This window comes from Panthera pardus, unplaced genomic scaffold (genome assembly GCF_024362965.1).
Source record: "Panthera pardus isolate Hobbes unplaced genomic scaffold, ASM2436296v1 HiC_scaffold_22, whole genome shotgun sequence".
Taxonomy (NCBI): domain Eukaryota; kingdom Metazoa; phylum Chordata; class Mammalia; order Carnivora; family Felidae; genus Panthera; species Panthera pardus.
In genome coordinates this window covers 61,304,367-61,320,345 of record NW_026526788.1, presented here as the reverse complement: position 1 = coordinate 61,320,345, position 15,979 = coordinate 61,304,367, and the positions used below count along the sequence as shown (strand labels likewise).

At 47.5% G+C, this 15,979-nt stretch overlaps 1 protein-coding gene across 5 annotated transcripts in view; it reads left to right on the top strand.

The window, feature by feature from the left end:
• The window catches only part of SH3PXD2A (SH3 and PX domains 2A), a 242,916-nt gene that overhangs the window by 11,585 nt on the left and 215,352 nt on the right, over positions 1 to 15,979 (top strand). The window contains exon 2 of one of the 5 annotated variants that reach the window (XM_019459326.2): positions 15,722 to 15,815. The exons of the other annotated variants lie outside the window; for them this stretch is intronic. The gene's annotated coding sequence lies outside the window, so the exon portion shown is untranslated. The remainder of the gene's footprint in view (positions 1 to 15,721; positions 15,816 to 15,979) is intronic. 5 annotated transcript variants of the gene reach the window in all.

Here is a 15,979-nt window from a genome sequence, read left to right as displayed (position 1 = left end):
GCAGTTATTGTTACCATTATTATCATGGTCTTCCTTCATGGTTTTACTCCGTTTCTGCCACCTCCCAGAAGCTTCCCTGATGCCACCTGTTATAACATTTCCTGCCTATAAATTTTTATGATGTTTATCGTTTTTACCACTTGTATGGCACTTACCAAGAATGGCCTTGGTTGGTCAGCTTTTGGCAGGCCCATGTCTGGTGTGCCTGATTGATGGAAAAGCTCCTCCGGGGATGGACCTCGATGTGCTACCGACTCGGTCATTCAATTAGCCATTCGTCAACATTTCAGCGTTGATTGTGTCCCTACCGCTGGGAACACAGGAGGGCAGATAAAAATCGCTGCCCTTTTTGAGTTGACATTCTGACAGGGGAAGGAAGACAATGAACAAACCTATTTTAGGTAAAATACACAGTGTGTTAGATGGGGAATAAATGTGGTACAGAAACCTGGGGTCGGGGGAGGGGGACCAGAGATGGTGGTGGTAGTTTTGTTATTTTATAGAGGGTGGCTGGGGACATGCCCACTGCACAGTGACTTTTGAGTAAGGTCTGTGGGAGGTGAGGCAGTAAGGTGTACAGATACTTGGGGGAGAGTTGTTGAGGGTGAGGCAATAGCCAGTGCTAAGGCCCTGAGGTGGGACTCTACTTGGCCTTTCCAGAGAAAAGGCTGGGCAGGCCACATGGAAGAGGTGAGGGGGAGAGCAGTGGGCAGTGAGGTCAGACAGGTAAAGGGGCCAAGGAGGGCCTTGCATCCCTCTTGGAAATGAGCATGGTGCTTGCTCAGGACTTGTTGAAGACTGAAACTGGCCCCCAAACTGCAGAGAGGTTGCTCTGGGGACTGTGTTTGAGTTGGACCCTGACCTTCTAAGAAAGACTCTCTGGGGAAGCGCAGCAGTGTCATGGATAGGAGCTCCAACACCCCAAAGGCAGCGCACTTGTTAGGGCGTTTCACTGACTGAACATTAGTTTTGTACCTACTGTGCACAAGGCACCGAGCTGAAAGCAGTTCCTTCAGCTGGAAGCCAGGGGGTGGGGGCTCCTGCTAAGGCAGCAAGCAGCACAGTCCTTTCCTCTTTAACACCTCCTCCCCATGCTAGCAGAAGGTCTGGGTCACAGCAGGTCTTTGATCAGTGGGATAAATACATGGACAAACACTTCATTCTGTTAAAGTCCCTTCCTCCTACCCCACTCCTTTTTTTTTTTTTTTTAAAGAACCATAGCTTTTAACTTACAATTATAGAAATGGCTTTTTTGAAGTTCAAAGTATATATTCCTATTGATGTAATTTTGTAAATGGTGTCAAAATTCTCAGGCTAGTCCACCAAAACCTTTCGCATCCATGAAGTCGATGGAAGATGTCTCCGGTTCACCTACATGTGAGCTAGCCTGGGAAGCTAAACTCTATGTGTCATGTCCGGGAAAACTGTCTTCCAGTGTTCACAGTTCACAGCTAAATGGGGTTGATGATGATGATGATGACAATGACAGTGGTGACGATGATAATGATGACGATAATGGTGGCACTGATTGTGTGCCAGCCTATCTTCTAGGCATTTTACTCATTTAATCCTTATAGCAATCCGAGGAGAAGAGCACTATTATATTTCTTACACTATTGATAAGAAAATGGAGACCAAAGATCATAGGCTAGGGAGAAGCAGAGCAGGGCCCCAGAGTCCTTTGGGAAACCTTACTTCCTGGCCTTTCAGGGAATCCTGCCAGCCAGCCTTGCCACAGCCAGCCCTGGTTGGCCATTTGTAGAAGACCTTATATGGAGGACTTTGTCATTAGGTGTAAGAATGGAGTTAACAAGTGTCAGAGTCAGGGAAGCAAAGTCGGGGGTGGCCAGCAGGAGTGGCCCCTCTTTGTTCCCAAGACAGGAAAAACCATTTGTCCCTGGAACCTGACACTGCAGGGAGTGGGTTTGCAGGGGGTGTGGTTATCTTCCTGGGCCATTTACAAGTCCAGCACATGGGGGGTGGGGAACACTGTGTGTTGGTGGAGGCCAGATTAGAGTGTCTGGCAAGATGTTTCTGACACCTAGACCATTCTGCTCTCTGCAAAGCCCAGCAGGTGGCTGGGCTGGTACTTTAGCTAGGAGGAGGGGCACCTCCCCACCCTGCCCCGTTGAGTTTATTGTTGGAAGGAGGTGGGTCCTAACCAGTCTGCTCCCTCCTTCTGGGCCTCAAAATAAACAGCAGCTGTTGGCTACATCACCTCTGTCAGCTACCAGTCTGTCAACAGTGGCTGGCTCTCTCTTGGCCCTGCCCCTTCTGGGTATAATGGCACAGGACATTGGGGGACCATTGGCTTTGCCCTACAGAGCCTGCCTTGCTAGCCAGCTGGTGTGGCCTCTTGCCCAGCACTGGCCTCTTGGCCACCCACTGGCACTGTCCCCTCCTGCCCTGCAGTGAGGTAGGTCCTCATGGTGGCCATAGACTCAAGCTTGAGTCTGACATCAGTTCAGCTCCTGGCTCGGCCACTCAGCTGGTGACCTTGGGTAACTCTGAGCCTCTATTTCCTTCTCTGTAAATCAGGTAATAGTATGTCTGTCACAGTAGAGGATTATGACCAGTGCTACACAGGCAGCTAGAGTGAAGTCACTGAAGCCAGTCTGCCACGTTTGAATCCCACCTTTGCCAATCAAGAGCTCTGTGACTTTGGGGGAGGTGCTGAAGCTCTCCACGCCTCAGTTTTCTCATCTGTACAGCGTGGGTAATAAAAGCATCTCTCGGGCTGGTAGTGAGGATTAAGTAGGTTAATACATATAAAGCCTTCAAAAGGGTGCCAGGCACAGAGGAAGAGCTTGATGAATGGAATAGCGTGTGCTCCCATTGGCAGATAAAGCAGGACATCTCCTAAAAGAATCATTCACGTGTACATACCCAAGAGCTGACAGAATGACTCTCCTCCTAACCTGACTTCTATGTGGCTATGCTAATTTGCTTGGCTTTTTTTCTAGCCCACATTCAGAACTTACACTTGAGGGGCTGGGAGTGGTGGTAGAACTGGTTATAAAGCAGGATGGAGGCATGAAAACAGAGAGCTGGGATTTCTATTCTCTTTGGCAGTGGTTCTGCTTATGTAATGTAAGAAATGGAAAGATCATGTCTGTGGCCAAGGACTGCCTTCAGCTGTGGGCAGATCCCTCTCTGGGGTTGACTAGTTATCTCTGCTCATGTGCAAGCCCCAAGATGTTCTTCCATATGATCTCTGCAACCTCCCCATGGGCCAGCTTGCTTTGGCTTCCCCCTGGCTCCATACTCTGGGAAACTCTTGTTATCTTTGGCTTTCTCTTGAATTTGTCCTTCCTTTTGGAAAGATTATGCTGGGAACCCCCATTAGAGAATCTAGACCACAAAGTCATCATTCTGCAAAAGAAAAAACAAAAGCACTCGATCCCAGTTGTGCTGGGCTACAGTGCCAGAAGTCATAGTGGAGACACCAACCCCCCAGTAAAGAGACCCCCACCCAGGATGGAGCATTTGCACTGTCTCCCCAGGAGCCTGATCCTTTAAGAGAGGTGCCCTGCCTGGGCGTGGGGTCCCATCTTCTCCATGCTGCCTTTGTCAATTCTTGTCTAAGGAAAGAGGTCAGCTGCAGTTTCATTGCCAACATCTGGGGATGTCACCTTCTAATAGACAGTGAAGAGAATGGGTAGGAGGAAAGGAAAGTAGAGGAAAGTAGAAAGTCATTGAGAGCAAGAGCTTCAGAACCAGATCGCCTAAGTTCAAATTTTAGCTCTGCCATTTATTTTAGCTCTGCCAAGCTCTGCCTTGGGCAAGTCACTTAACTCCTCTGCTTCAGTTTCCTGTTCTGTGATATGGGGATAGTAACAGTGCCTTCCTCATTGCTGGGAGGATTCCATGAGATCATGATGATGAAAGCACTTAGAACCATGCCCTGGAGAGAGTTAGTGCTACCCTGAGTGTCACTGTTGTCATCTGAGAGGGCACAGCAGGTGGAGTCTGTGTCCCATCAGCCCAGAACCTCTGGGACCTGCTGGATATATATTTAGAACCTGTGAGAGGCTCATGGTGTTTGTGACAGAGGCATCTTGGCTGGAGCTTGTGGTGTGTTCTAGAGAAAAGGGAGTGTGAAGATTCACATCAGCAGGTGATTGAATGCCGACTCCCACGTTTCCTAGCTGAGTGTCTGTGAATGAGTAGCTCCACCCCTCAGCTCAGTTTCCTCAGCCAACGGTGTCCATGCCCTCCCTGTAGGGTCACTAATGAGAACCCGACACAGCATAAGGTATCCAGTGGTCACTCCCCATGGTGGCCGCTTGTACTATCTCAAGGCTTAGCAAGGAGACCGGGAGGATGGTCAGTCCAGGCTGAGTTTTCTGGCTGGGAACCTTATATTGCACTCTTCACTGCATCTCCTCCGTGATGAGCAGCTCTGGGTGTTGATGGCCACACGGCTGCCCTTGCAGAGTACTTTCTGCTGGTACCAGGTTGCTGAGCTCACAACCTTAATCTCCGCCGCTGAGGGACCCTCGAGGAAGCAGTATGGATCTCCTGCCTGTTCCACAGATGAGGAAAGGCTCAGAAAGGCACATGGCTTCTGTGGGCACCCCACCCTGTACCCCCTGGGCTCACCTGAGTTCACCTGCCGCTGATTCCTGTAGTTTCGAGGACCCTGACAGTTCCCCACCTCACCTCTTTGTATGAGGGCTTTCTCCAGCCTGCGGTACCACGGAAGCTTGCTCGACCCCAGCAGGTACACTTGAGGAAGGGCAGGGGAAGGGGTGGGGGTGAGTTATCATCCCAGGGGGTTGCCCTCAAGCTGTGGGGGCAGGAGTTGATGTCTCCACTGCCTGCCCTTCCCTGGGAGGATTCTGAGGTGAGTTCCAGCCAGAACATCAGGAGATCCCCAGCAGTACGAAGCCTCAGATGCCCACAGCAGTAACCTACTCATTAGCACAACCTTTATTGGCCTTTGTCCTTTCCTGGTCTCGCTTTCTGTTCCTCCTCACCTGGGGCTTCTGGAAACCTCTCCCTAACAGGCAGGCTGCACTCATGGCCTTGTCTTAGAGTCTGCTTTGAACCGAAACTAGGATAGCAAACTTCTGCTATAGCACGTGGTGGAGCTAGGACTGGACACCTCTGTCTGTGACTCAGTCCCCCAAGCCATGCTGTGTTTCTGGAGATTTCTGGGCATCTTTTATAGAGGAGTCAGAAAAGGTCCTTGTTTGATGCAGGTCTTTTTAGCTAATAAGAGGGCAGTTTTGAGGCGCCTGGGTGGCTCAGTCAGTTAAGCCTTCAACTTCAGCTCAGGTCATGATCTTACGGTTTGTGGGTTTGAGCCCCGCGTCAGGCTCTGTGCTGCCAGCTCAGAGCCTGGAGCCTGCTTCGGTTTCTGTGTGTCTCCCTCTCTCTCTGCCCCTCCCCCACTCGCACTCTGTTTCTCTTTCTCAAAAATAAATAAACATTAAAAAAATTTTTTTAAAAAGGGCAGTTTCTGGAGTGAGTCAGAATGGACAGGGCTGAAGAATACTTACCAGTACAACAGCTTCATCAGAGAGGGAGCTCAGTGCAAACACCGGGGAAAGAAGCTTGGCCTTGGAAACGTGGGAATCTGACCTTATATGGACTTGCCCCAGGAAAGAAAGAAACAAACAAGGGACTTAGGGATAAATAGAAATCAAATATCTTTATCCATAAAGGTGAGGCTGGGAGGGGCAGTGTAAGCGTCTGAGGAAACAAGGTTGGGGGCCTTTGTGCCAGGTGCCACGGGACACGTGTGAGCAGGACACTCGGGTTTGTTGTCAAATTCCTGTTTGTATCTGGCTGGTTGGATCTGTTGTAATCTGGCTACTTGGCAGGGATTTGGACATTATGAACATTAAAACCTCTTGTGACAGTATTCAAAATTTTGGCAAGACTGGTTCAGAAGAATAAAGGGAGATAAGGAGTGTGTGTGTGCGCATGTGTGTGTGTTTGAGTGTGGAGTGCATGTGTATTTGGAGATGTGTAGTGTGTGTGTGTGTGTGTGTGTGTGTGTGTGTGTGTTGGCAGATGTTTGTGTATATAGGTGTATGTGTGTGTGTGTTTACGAGTGTGTTTGGGCATGGTATGTTTTGTGCGTTGTACAGGCTGTTGGATCATTGTTCATCGGGCATATTCCTGGGCCATCTTTTATCATTGAGAGGTCCTTATGGTCAGGTTAGGGGATCCAAGAATACTTAGATGGCATAAAATCGTCCCATAGATCATCACATTTACCTTCCAGTAACTACCTTTCATCCTTTCTCCAGTGCCTCTTCTGTCAGACAGGTTCCCACAGACCTCCCCTCCTTCTCACAAAAGAAGGATCGGGTTACTCCCATTTTATAGTTGAGGAGACGGGGAATCAGGGTAAGTCACTTACTCAAAGGTGATACAGGTTAGTGGCAGAGCTGGGATCTGACCAGCTTCTTAACTCCCACCTTCTCCTGCCTCTTTGACCTGAGAAGGGTGACCTGGGAGCTGGGATTCTGCTGTGGCTCTGGCTGTGCAGGAGAGACCTTCCTATCCCTCTGGGTAACTTGCTCTGGAAACCTCCCTTCCAGCTTCCGTGGAGGCCGTGAGGAAGAAGCATGGGGGGCAGGAAGGCTGGCCGCGGGGCTGCATGGCTGGTGGAGGCTTGCCGGGGGACCCAGCTCTGGGAACAAGTTGTTGTGGCCGCAGCAGGGTGGAGATGGAGGAGGTCCTGCAAAAAAACAGGGAAGGAGGGAGGAAGCGAGAGAAGTCCCTGAGGTCACTCCCCTGGGCCTCAGAGACGGGGTGCTGTGGAAAGTGTACTCAGATAAGGAAACTTACACCTACATTTAATCCCTCAGGAGCCAGTCTCCCTCCTGTTTGCAGTAAGGAGGTTACACATCCAGATGTGTGGACATATGGGGCATTGCAAACCTGTCAGTGTTATCTGTTACGTGATTTACCCTCTAACAGGGATGGGCAGGGGCTGGATTCCTGGAAGGAATAGAAGATCGAGATTTCGTCAGTGCGAGTTCTTGGCAGACAGAGGCAGTGGGGCCACTGGGATTGCCTGGCCGTTCTCATCCACGAGAGCTCACGTCAGTACAGTGGGAAATCCCACGGAATCTGAAGTCCCAGATGTGAGTCTGTGTGGGGGCATTTGGGATTTACTCACAGGGCTCAATATTCTTTGGTCCCTGAGTGCGTGAGAGAGGGCCCCCTTGTACCCAGCCAGCTGCATGACTCCAATCAGCTCTTGGGAAGCAGATAGTTCCGGCCAGCAGAGAACCTTAAAGGGCCACCTCTGCCCCACCCACGTATCCCCAACATCAGCCAGGGTGGACCCCGGGAAGCAGGTGGACTCATGCAAGGCAGCCTGAGCAGCACAAATTTTCAAAAGGCATTATCTGATAACTTCCCAGCCCCAACGCTGTTGGTATGAGGTGTTGTCTAATACGGTGTTAACCCTTGTGGATGTGTTTGGCTCTCTGCTGACTTGGATTAGGATGTGGAATACTACAGTAGTTACAGGTGAGTCAGAGCCCCTACAAGCCATGTGACTTTGGGGAAATTATTTAATCTCCCAGGCCTCAGTTGACTCGTCTGTAAAATGAGGATAATAAAAGTAGCACACATTCCTAGAGTTGGTGGCAGTTATAGAAGCGGTATTAATGGCAACATCACAGGCAACAGTGGGAGCTTGGCGTCCTGGCTGAGCTCCCTGGGTGATGGTGGCAGACAGCACCCCATTGGTGCTGTTAGCCCCCCTCCCTTTTGGGAACAGCTTTATTGAGATAAAATTCTCATACCATACAACTGACCCATTTTTTTTTTTAATTTTTTAACTTTTATTTATTTTTGAGACAGAGACAGAGCATGAACGGGGGAGGGGCAGAGAGAGAGGGAGACACAGAATCGGAAGCAGGCTCCAGGCTCTGAGCCATCATCCCAGAGCCCGACGCGGGGCTCGAACTCACGGACCGCGAGATCGTGACCTGAGCTGAAGTCGGACGCTTAACCGACTGAGCCACCCAGGCGCCCCACAACTGACCCATTTAAAGCGTATAATTTAGTGGCTTTCAGCATATTCATAGGGTTGTGCAACCACCACCACAGTCAATTTCAGAACATTTTCGTTACCGCCAAAAGCAAGAATTCTTTAGCCATCACCTACAAACCCCCCTCCTCCAGTTGGTCCCCAGCCCTCAGAAACCACAAATTTATTTTCTCTCCTTGTGGATTTGCCTGTTCCGTGTGGTCTTTGGTGATGGGCATCTTTCAGTGGCATAATGGTTTCAAGGTTCATCCACTGTCAGCCCTTTGGATGGCTTGTAGGGCAAGCTTGGTTCATTCCCCGTGGTGGCTGAGGAGCCCTGGGCATAAACCCTCATAGTGGCCTTGGCAGGGCTGGCCCATGGTCCTGAGTGCAGCTTCCACTGGAGCATTTCCTCTCCCTACCCTGTGTAGCATGTGGATTTTCTCCCCGCCATAGCACCTTGAAACTGGCTGAGGCTGGGTCTTGTAGGAAAATGTTGAATTTGCTTGTGGTTTATTCCCGTTACTTCCTCTGGCCTTGTCAGTGACTTGGGGGAAGGGTGGAAACTGTGCAAAGCCTTTACTGATCCCACAGTCCCCCAGAGACTCTCTTTCCGGGAGGGGATGGGGAGAGAGGATAAAAGAATCTTTATTTGTTTTTAATGTTGACTAACTCCCCAGCCCCCTTACCAAGTTCTGGTGAAAGTTGCCGGGTTCCTGGTCAGCTTCTTCCCTCGAGAAGCAGGGTCATGGGACTTCTCTCTTGGGGACAGCTGACGGGGAAGTTGCCAGAGTGCTCTGGAGGAGGGCTCTGCATGTGCAGCCAGACTGTGTTTGTCTCCTCTAGCTAGAGCTGGACTACTGCACAACTGGTGAGTCTGTGAGGGGGTGTTGAGCTGCAAGTAATTAATTCACACCTGAAACTCTCCTAAACCATATGGAAATGTATCATCTTACCTTCAATGCAGTTCCCATGCAGATAGCAAGAAATTATAATTTCTAAAACCTATCCCCATTAATGAACATTTGGGTTGTGTCCAACTTTTTTTTTTCTTTTTTGCTATTGTAAACAGTGCTGCCCTAAACATGCATATATATATTTTTGGGAATTGCGGCTACTATTTTTGGAGGATAATTATTGAAGAGACATTGATGGGTAAGAGAATCTGGGGTTTATGTCAGGTAGGTCAGTCCACATTTAATCCATTCTCCTATTCCATCTGTATCTAAATCCTTACAATGAGAAGTGATGTTTACAATGAAGGCCCTCGTGGATTCCTGATGTTTGTGGAATCAATTCAAGAATATTGTTATTATCTTGCATTTTTTTCCAACCTGTGGTTGGGTATCAGGCTAAAATAATATTTAAAAACAAAAGATGCAACATAAAGGACTTTCTAAGCATAATATTTGGTATATTCTATACCCTTGAGTGTAGTTAGTGGTTTTGTTCAAGAGATTATGTGCTTCCCCGTTGGAAAGTACGGGATGAAAAGTCTTAACAATACCAAGTGTTGGTTAGACTATGGGGAAGTGGGAACGCAGTTATGCTGCTGGTGGAATTGTTACTTGGTTCAACCACTTGGGAAAAGAATTTAGCAATATTTAAATTACTAAGTTTAGTAATTTAATAAAGTTGAAAATGTTCATATCCTGTGACCTAGTAGTTCCACTGCTAGGTGGATACCCTAGACTCAGGGTCTAAAGAAACTCTCCCAAATGCACACAGAAAGACATGTACGAGGATTTTTATTGCTGTGTATTTATAAGAGTGAAAATTGGCATATCGGTCAGGACGGGATGGGTTACGCTACCAGAACAAACATCCCTGAAATTTTATTTCTTGCTTATACTCCCTGTCCTTTGGAAGGAATAGGGATCTCTGCTCATTGTAGGCAATTCGGGTCTGAGGCTGACAAAGGCTTCAGAGTGTTTGCACAGTCCCTCGGGCAGGGAAAGGGAGTGCAGCAGTGTCTGGCAGTGGCTATTATTATTATCATTATTATTATTTAAGTATATTTTTATTTTGAGAGCGAGAGAGTGAATGCAGCGGAGGGGCAGAGAGAGAGGGAGAGAGAATCCCAAGCAGGCTCCGCATCATCAGTGCAGACCCCAAGGCAGGGCTTGAACCCATGAGCCATGAGATCATGACCCAAGCCGAAATCAAGAGGTGGATGCTTAACCAACTGAGCCACCCAGACATCCCAGTGGCAATTGAATACTTCTCTCCATGGAACATTATTAAGCCATAAAAAGGAATGGAGCACTAATTCGTACTTCAGTGTGGATGAACCTGGAAAACAGTATGCTAATTGAAAGAAGCCAGACACAAGGGACCACGTAGTGTGTGATTCCACTAATATGAAATGCCCAGAATAGACAAATCCAGAGAAACAGAAAGTAGATCAGTAGTTTTCAGAGGTTGGGGGTAAAGGGGAATGAGATGTGACTGCTAATGGTTATGCAGTTTCTTTTTGGGATGATGAAGGTATTTGGCAAGCAGGTAGTGGCGATAGTCACATAACTCTGCGAATGTACTAAAAATACCGAATTATACACTTTCAAATGGTGAATTTAATGGTATATGAATTATATACTTCAGTTTAAAAAAAAAATACATCTGCAAGCAACACATTTTACTAGCCAAAGAATCTGGTCACACCCAGCTTCAAGTTGTCGAGAGGAAACACGATCCTACTATGTGCCTGGGATGAGATATTCCAGAGACCTGGAATATTCTGTGAATTTCAACTGGAAATTTGGAATAACACAAATACAGGAGAAGAGGATAGATAAAGAAGTATGGTGTGCAGGAGTCTTTCCTTACCTGGAGTTTCTCTTGCTGTGGATTCAGTTACTTGAAGTTAACTGTAGGAGATGGAGATGATCCTCCTTCCGACATAAGATCAGAAGGTCAGTAAGTATTGTAACATCACGTCACAATGAGTACCTCATTCACCTCACTTCATCTTACCATGTAGGCATTTTCTCATCTCACATCGTCATGAGAAGAAGGGTGAGTACAGTACAATAAGATATTTTCAGAGAGAGACAGACCACATTCACATAACTTTTACAGGCGAACCTTGGAGATATTGCAGGTTTGGTTCCAGACCACAGCAATAAGCAAAGATCTCAATAAAGTGAGTCAAATGAATGTTTGGGTTTTCCAGTGCGTGTAAAAGTTACATTGACATTATATTGTAGTCTATTAAGTGTGCAATAGCATTATGTCTAAAAAAAAAAACCAATGTATATACCTTAATTTAAAAATATTGCTAAAAAATGCTAAACATCATCCAAGTTTTAGCGAGTATAATCACTGATCACAGATAATATCACATAACAAATTTAATAATAATAATAATAATAATAATAATAATAATGAAAAGTTTAAAATATTGTGAGAATTACCAAAATGTGACACAGAGACACGAAGTGAGCAAATGCTATTGGAAGGCTCCAGGCCCTGAGCTGTCAGCACAGAGCCCGACGTGGGTCTCAAACTCATGAACCATGATATGACCTGAACTGAAGTCAGACGCTTAGCCGACTAAGTCACCCAGGCACTCCCTAAAAATTTTCCAAGTAAAAACACAATAATACAATTTCAAAATTTAAAAAGTAAGTTAATAAAAATTAAAAATATAAAAAGAAAGCTCAGGACCCCGTGTCTTGGTTCTTTGGTACAGAAGTCTGGCCTAATTCTGAATTTGGAAAGGTTTCAAAAAAGGCAGGAGCATCTGAGCATAGGTTTGATTACAGCACAGAATTTGATTGACCCTTGAAATAGCAGAGGTGGTAATTAGATACAAATTCACCCTTTGAGTGAGCCCCAACTGGGAATGGAGCTTACCTGTTCAATGCCTTGGTGGAGTTTATTGTACATTAGGAAGACTGTAGCATCAAGAGGGTTCTGGTTGCTTCCTTTGGAGTGGACCTCACTGCTGCTGTGCCTGGCTTTCTTCACACTACTTCAGCCACCATTCCAGCCCAGGCCTTCAGCCCTGGACCCTAGGAGCTCCCAAATGGCTTATAGTCCCAACTCCTAATCATCCTGGCAGACCTGTGCCACAGTTAACATCTCTTGGTATTGCTTTGGTTGGGTCACTTTCTTGTTTAAAAACCCTCAGTGGCGGGGTGTCTGGGTGGCTCAGTCCAACTTAGGCTCAGATCGTGATCTCACGGTTCGTGGGTTTGAGCCCCGCATCAGGCTCTGCGCTGATAGCTCAGAGCCTGGAGCCTGCTTCAGATTCTGTGTCTCCCCCTCTCTCTGCCCCTGCCCTGCTCATGCTGCCTCTCTCTCTGTGTGTCAAAAATAAACATTAAAAAAATTATTAAAAAAAAAAAAACCCTCAGTGGCTCCATATTGCTTGACAAATTAGCCTCTGCTAGGAAATTAGGGCTTCAGTGGGATGGAAGGACTAGATGGGGTAGTGGGGATTAACATCAAGACTGAGTCCTTGTCCTTGTAGAACCACAGGGTAAGAGAGAGGCCCCCACATGGGTGGCTAAATAGTATGATGTGAATTCTCTGTGGAGATACAAAAGCAGATGTGTGCATGAGTGAATGTGCATGTGTATGCACCCGTGAGCGTGTGTTTGTCTGTTTTAATGGATGGCTTACTATGTGCCTGGCACTGTTGAGTGCTTTTTGAAAATGGTCTCATTTAGTCCCTACAACCACTGTGTGAAGTAGATATTAACTCATCCCCATCAAACCAAAGAAGAAAGAGTCTTAGCCAGGGTGTTAGAGCCCGCGATTGGTGGGGCTGGGAGTCAGAGCCAGGCACCCTTGTCTTCCGGGCTTGTGCTCTTAATCCTTGGGTTACTAAAGGAGGAAGGAGGGATAGACAAGGTCTCCCTGGGGAGGCAGCGATAGAGCAGGCGACAGCTGATGGGGAGCAGAGAGGAGCCCCAGTGTGGGAACTTGGGGCATGGGGAGAGACTGGGGTATGAGTAAAGCTGGGCTGAGGTACAGGGCTGGAATGTCCTGCTGCGAGTTCAGACTTCCCTGCAAGCACGTGGAGGCCCTGGAGGTGTTGCTTGACACGACCCAGGGTGTGTTTAAAGATGCAGCCCCACACGAGGTGCAACGGATCGATTAGACTCCAGAGACGGGAGAAACCTGGAAGACCAGTCGGGAGGCGATGGCAGTGTGGTGCAGCCTCGTCTGACGTGTGGCTCAGGTTCTCAACTCAGCAAGGAGGGTCAAAATTACCTTGGAACGTCTCTTAAATTGCCCATCCAATTTAGTGTCGAGGGCGCTTTGTATGTGAATCTGTGCAGCATGAGAACCACCAAACTGGCATAAAAGAGAAATAAAAGACAAGTCAGTGTCGGTGTCCGGCGTCCAGACCAGTCCACCTGCAGTGTAACAGGGGAGGATGGGGTGCTAGCTGTGCGGCTGCTTTCAAGACCTACTCCGTTATGCTCCAAGATTAAGCCTCTGTAACCTGCAGCCTCACTAGGGGATTTGTAGTCAGGAGGATGGACCCAGAGAGTGAAGTTAGCACCAGAAGGATGAGATTCCACTGCAGCTACAAGGGGAAATTTGGCTCCCTGGCGCTTGTCTGTGCTGGTTTTCCGCTACTTCTCATCATCTCTCTTACCTCCTTTGACAACCCTTTCCTACTTCCCAAAGATGTTTTCCCAAGCTCTGTCCAATAACCCATCTTTGTGCTTCCATTTCTTCTCTCTGAGCTCTGGTTCTGGACCTTCTTTTCCACTTAATCTCTGACCACTGGGCAGACTTGTGTCTCTAGCAGGAACTTCTGTCCCCAGCCAGCCAGCATCTTCTCACTAAGGGCAGTTCCTCCCTCCCTCCCCACTTTCCTCTACTCCCTGACTCCCTGGTATTTAAATTAACAGCACTACCATTTTTTCGAGTCCCTAGAGTCAAAACCCAGGAGTGACTTTTGACTTCTCCTCCCCCTGATGTTCATTTGTATTGTGTGTTCTGTTGATGGGTGGTTTCCACATCTGCTGGGAAGCTGGCGATGAAATCCCTCCTTAGGGCTCGCCTGCCCTAAGCCTGGAGGCTGATTCCATATTCAGTGAGCTTGGCATGGGAGTGGGACCCAAAGTTCATGCCTTTTTCAAAGCTTTCCAAGAGCTTCTGAAGATGAGCCCAGTGCTGGGGGGTGAGTGCCCAGCGCCTGTTTCCGCCCAGTCTCATGGGTCCATTAGGTTGTCATCTCCACTTTGTACCCCTCTCCCCATCACAACAATCCCAGGCCACGTGGCAGCCTAGACGGGCTTCTGCAGGGCACCACAGACAGCCTGGACCAGAGCAATCACCTTTGGGTCACTCAGCATCTCTCTGCACCTTTTCCCTGGCAGTTTTTACTGCCTGGGACATGTTCCTCATGTGTTAAAACCCCTCACGGCTCATCTCAGATGTGTCTTATAAAGGGCCTTCCAGACCCATCCGAGGCAGACAGGCTTCCTCCACTCCTACCTTGTAATAATTATTGGTGTATGTGTTTGTTTCCTTGGCAAGGTTAATTGAGCAGGCATGTGTGAGGCACCGTCCCAGACATGCGGGATGAGGAGAGGATAGCCAGGGTCCTCTTCTTGAGTCCCAGGCAACTTACTAGATGACAAGCTCCTTAAGACCAGGGCTGTGGTGGACCTTGAGTGTAACACTCCATCAGTGTTTGCTGATCTTGCCCTGTCTGTGTCCTTTCCCTCCCCAAAGAGTACATCCTATGCTAGTTTTTCAGATTCCAGGTGTAGCAAGTTAATTTCATCATATTTTTCAATTTGTGACATATTATCACTATTGCAAAGCCCATCTCCTGTTTTATTTTTGTTTTTTCTCCTTCATCCCTAATCCCCACTCCTATCTTTTTCCCCCTTATACATCCATCCAGCCTGTTTAATATAAACCCGTGTATCCTTAGAAAATAGGTTGTGTTGGTTGTGTCTGTGGTTTGTAATCTACATGCGTATTGTGCCGTTGATTTTATTTGATAAATTCCTTTTTTACTCCATACTATGATTATGAGATCTGTTTACATTGTTGTATGCCTCTGCTGTATTGCTTCTGACTGCTGCCTAGTGTTCCGTGCTTGCCTCTACCACATGTTACTTATTTGCTTCCCCTCTTAATGGACACTGAGGTTGCCTCCAACACTCCCCAGTGCAGGCATTGCTGCAGCCCTTACAAATGACAGACACTTCCCCAGCGTGTGTACCCAGGAGTGGGATTGCTAGAGCACAGGGTAGGCATACACAGACTGAGTTTAAGCAAATACTACCATATTGCTTCCAGAACATCTATACCGTTTATACACCTACCAGCAATGAACCAGGGTTCTCATCCTTCTACCACCCTCATCAACACTTGGTATTATCCAGAAGTCTTAGTCATTTCCCTTTATCCCTTCCGGAGAGGACCTTCGAGGCTGTTGACGCTTCTCTCCAAGGACCAGTCCAACCTAAGTTGGAAGACAGTGAATATTAATGTCTTTGTATTATTCCTTCCTGGCCTGGCTTCCTTGACTGGAATGAAAGTTCTTTTTATAATTCCCTACCCAGTTCTCACTAATGGGACTGGAAACCTAAAACCTTCCTTCATTATCTTAAGAACTCAGCTAGCTTTTCAAAACTAGACCTCCTTTGTTTTTCAACTTAATCTGAAGTAAGCCCCTCTTATCTTGTTTTCCCCCCTTTGCTCAAGCCTCGAACCCTCACTGGCCATTCTTGTGTTTTACTCCAGGAATGGCCCTTGAAAGGCATTACTTCACCTGCATCTGCAGTTGGGGCTGGGGCTGCAGACCTTCCCCGGATGTTACGCCCATCACAGAAGCCAGGTTTGGGATTTAGCTCTGTTTAAATTGTGGCCTGTAGCCTTGTTGGCAAACGGAAATAAGTTGGGCTTGTTTGCTGGGGATAATTATAGGAAAAAGCATCCAATGTAATACTATCCAAATTTTGGCTTGAACTGTTCAACTGCTAATGAATCATAACTATTCCA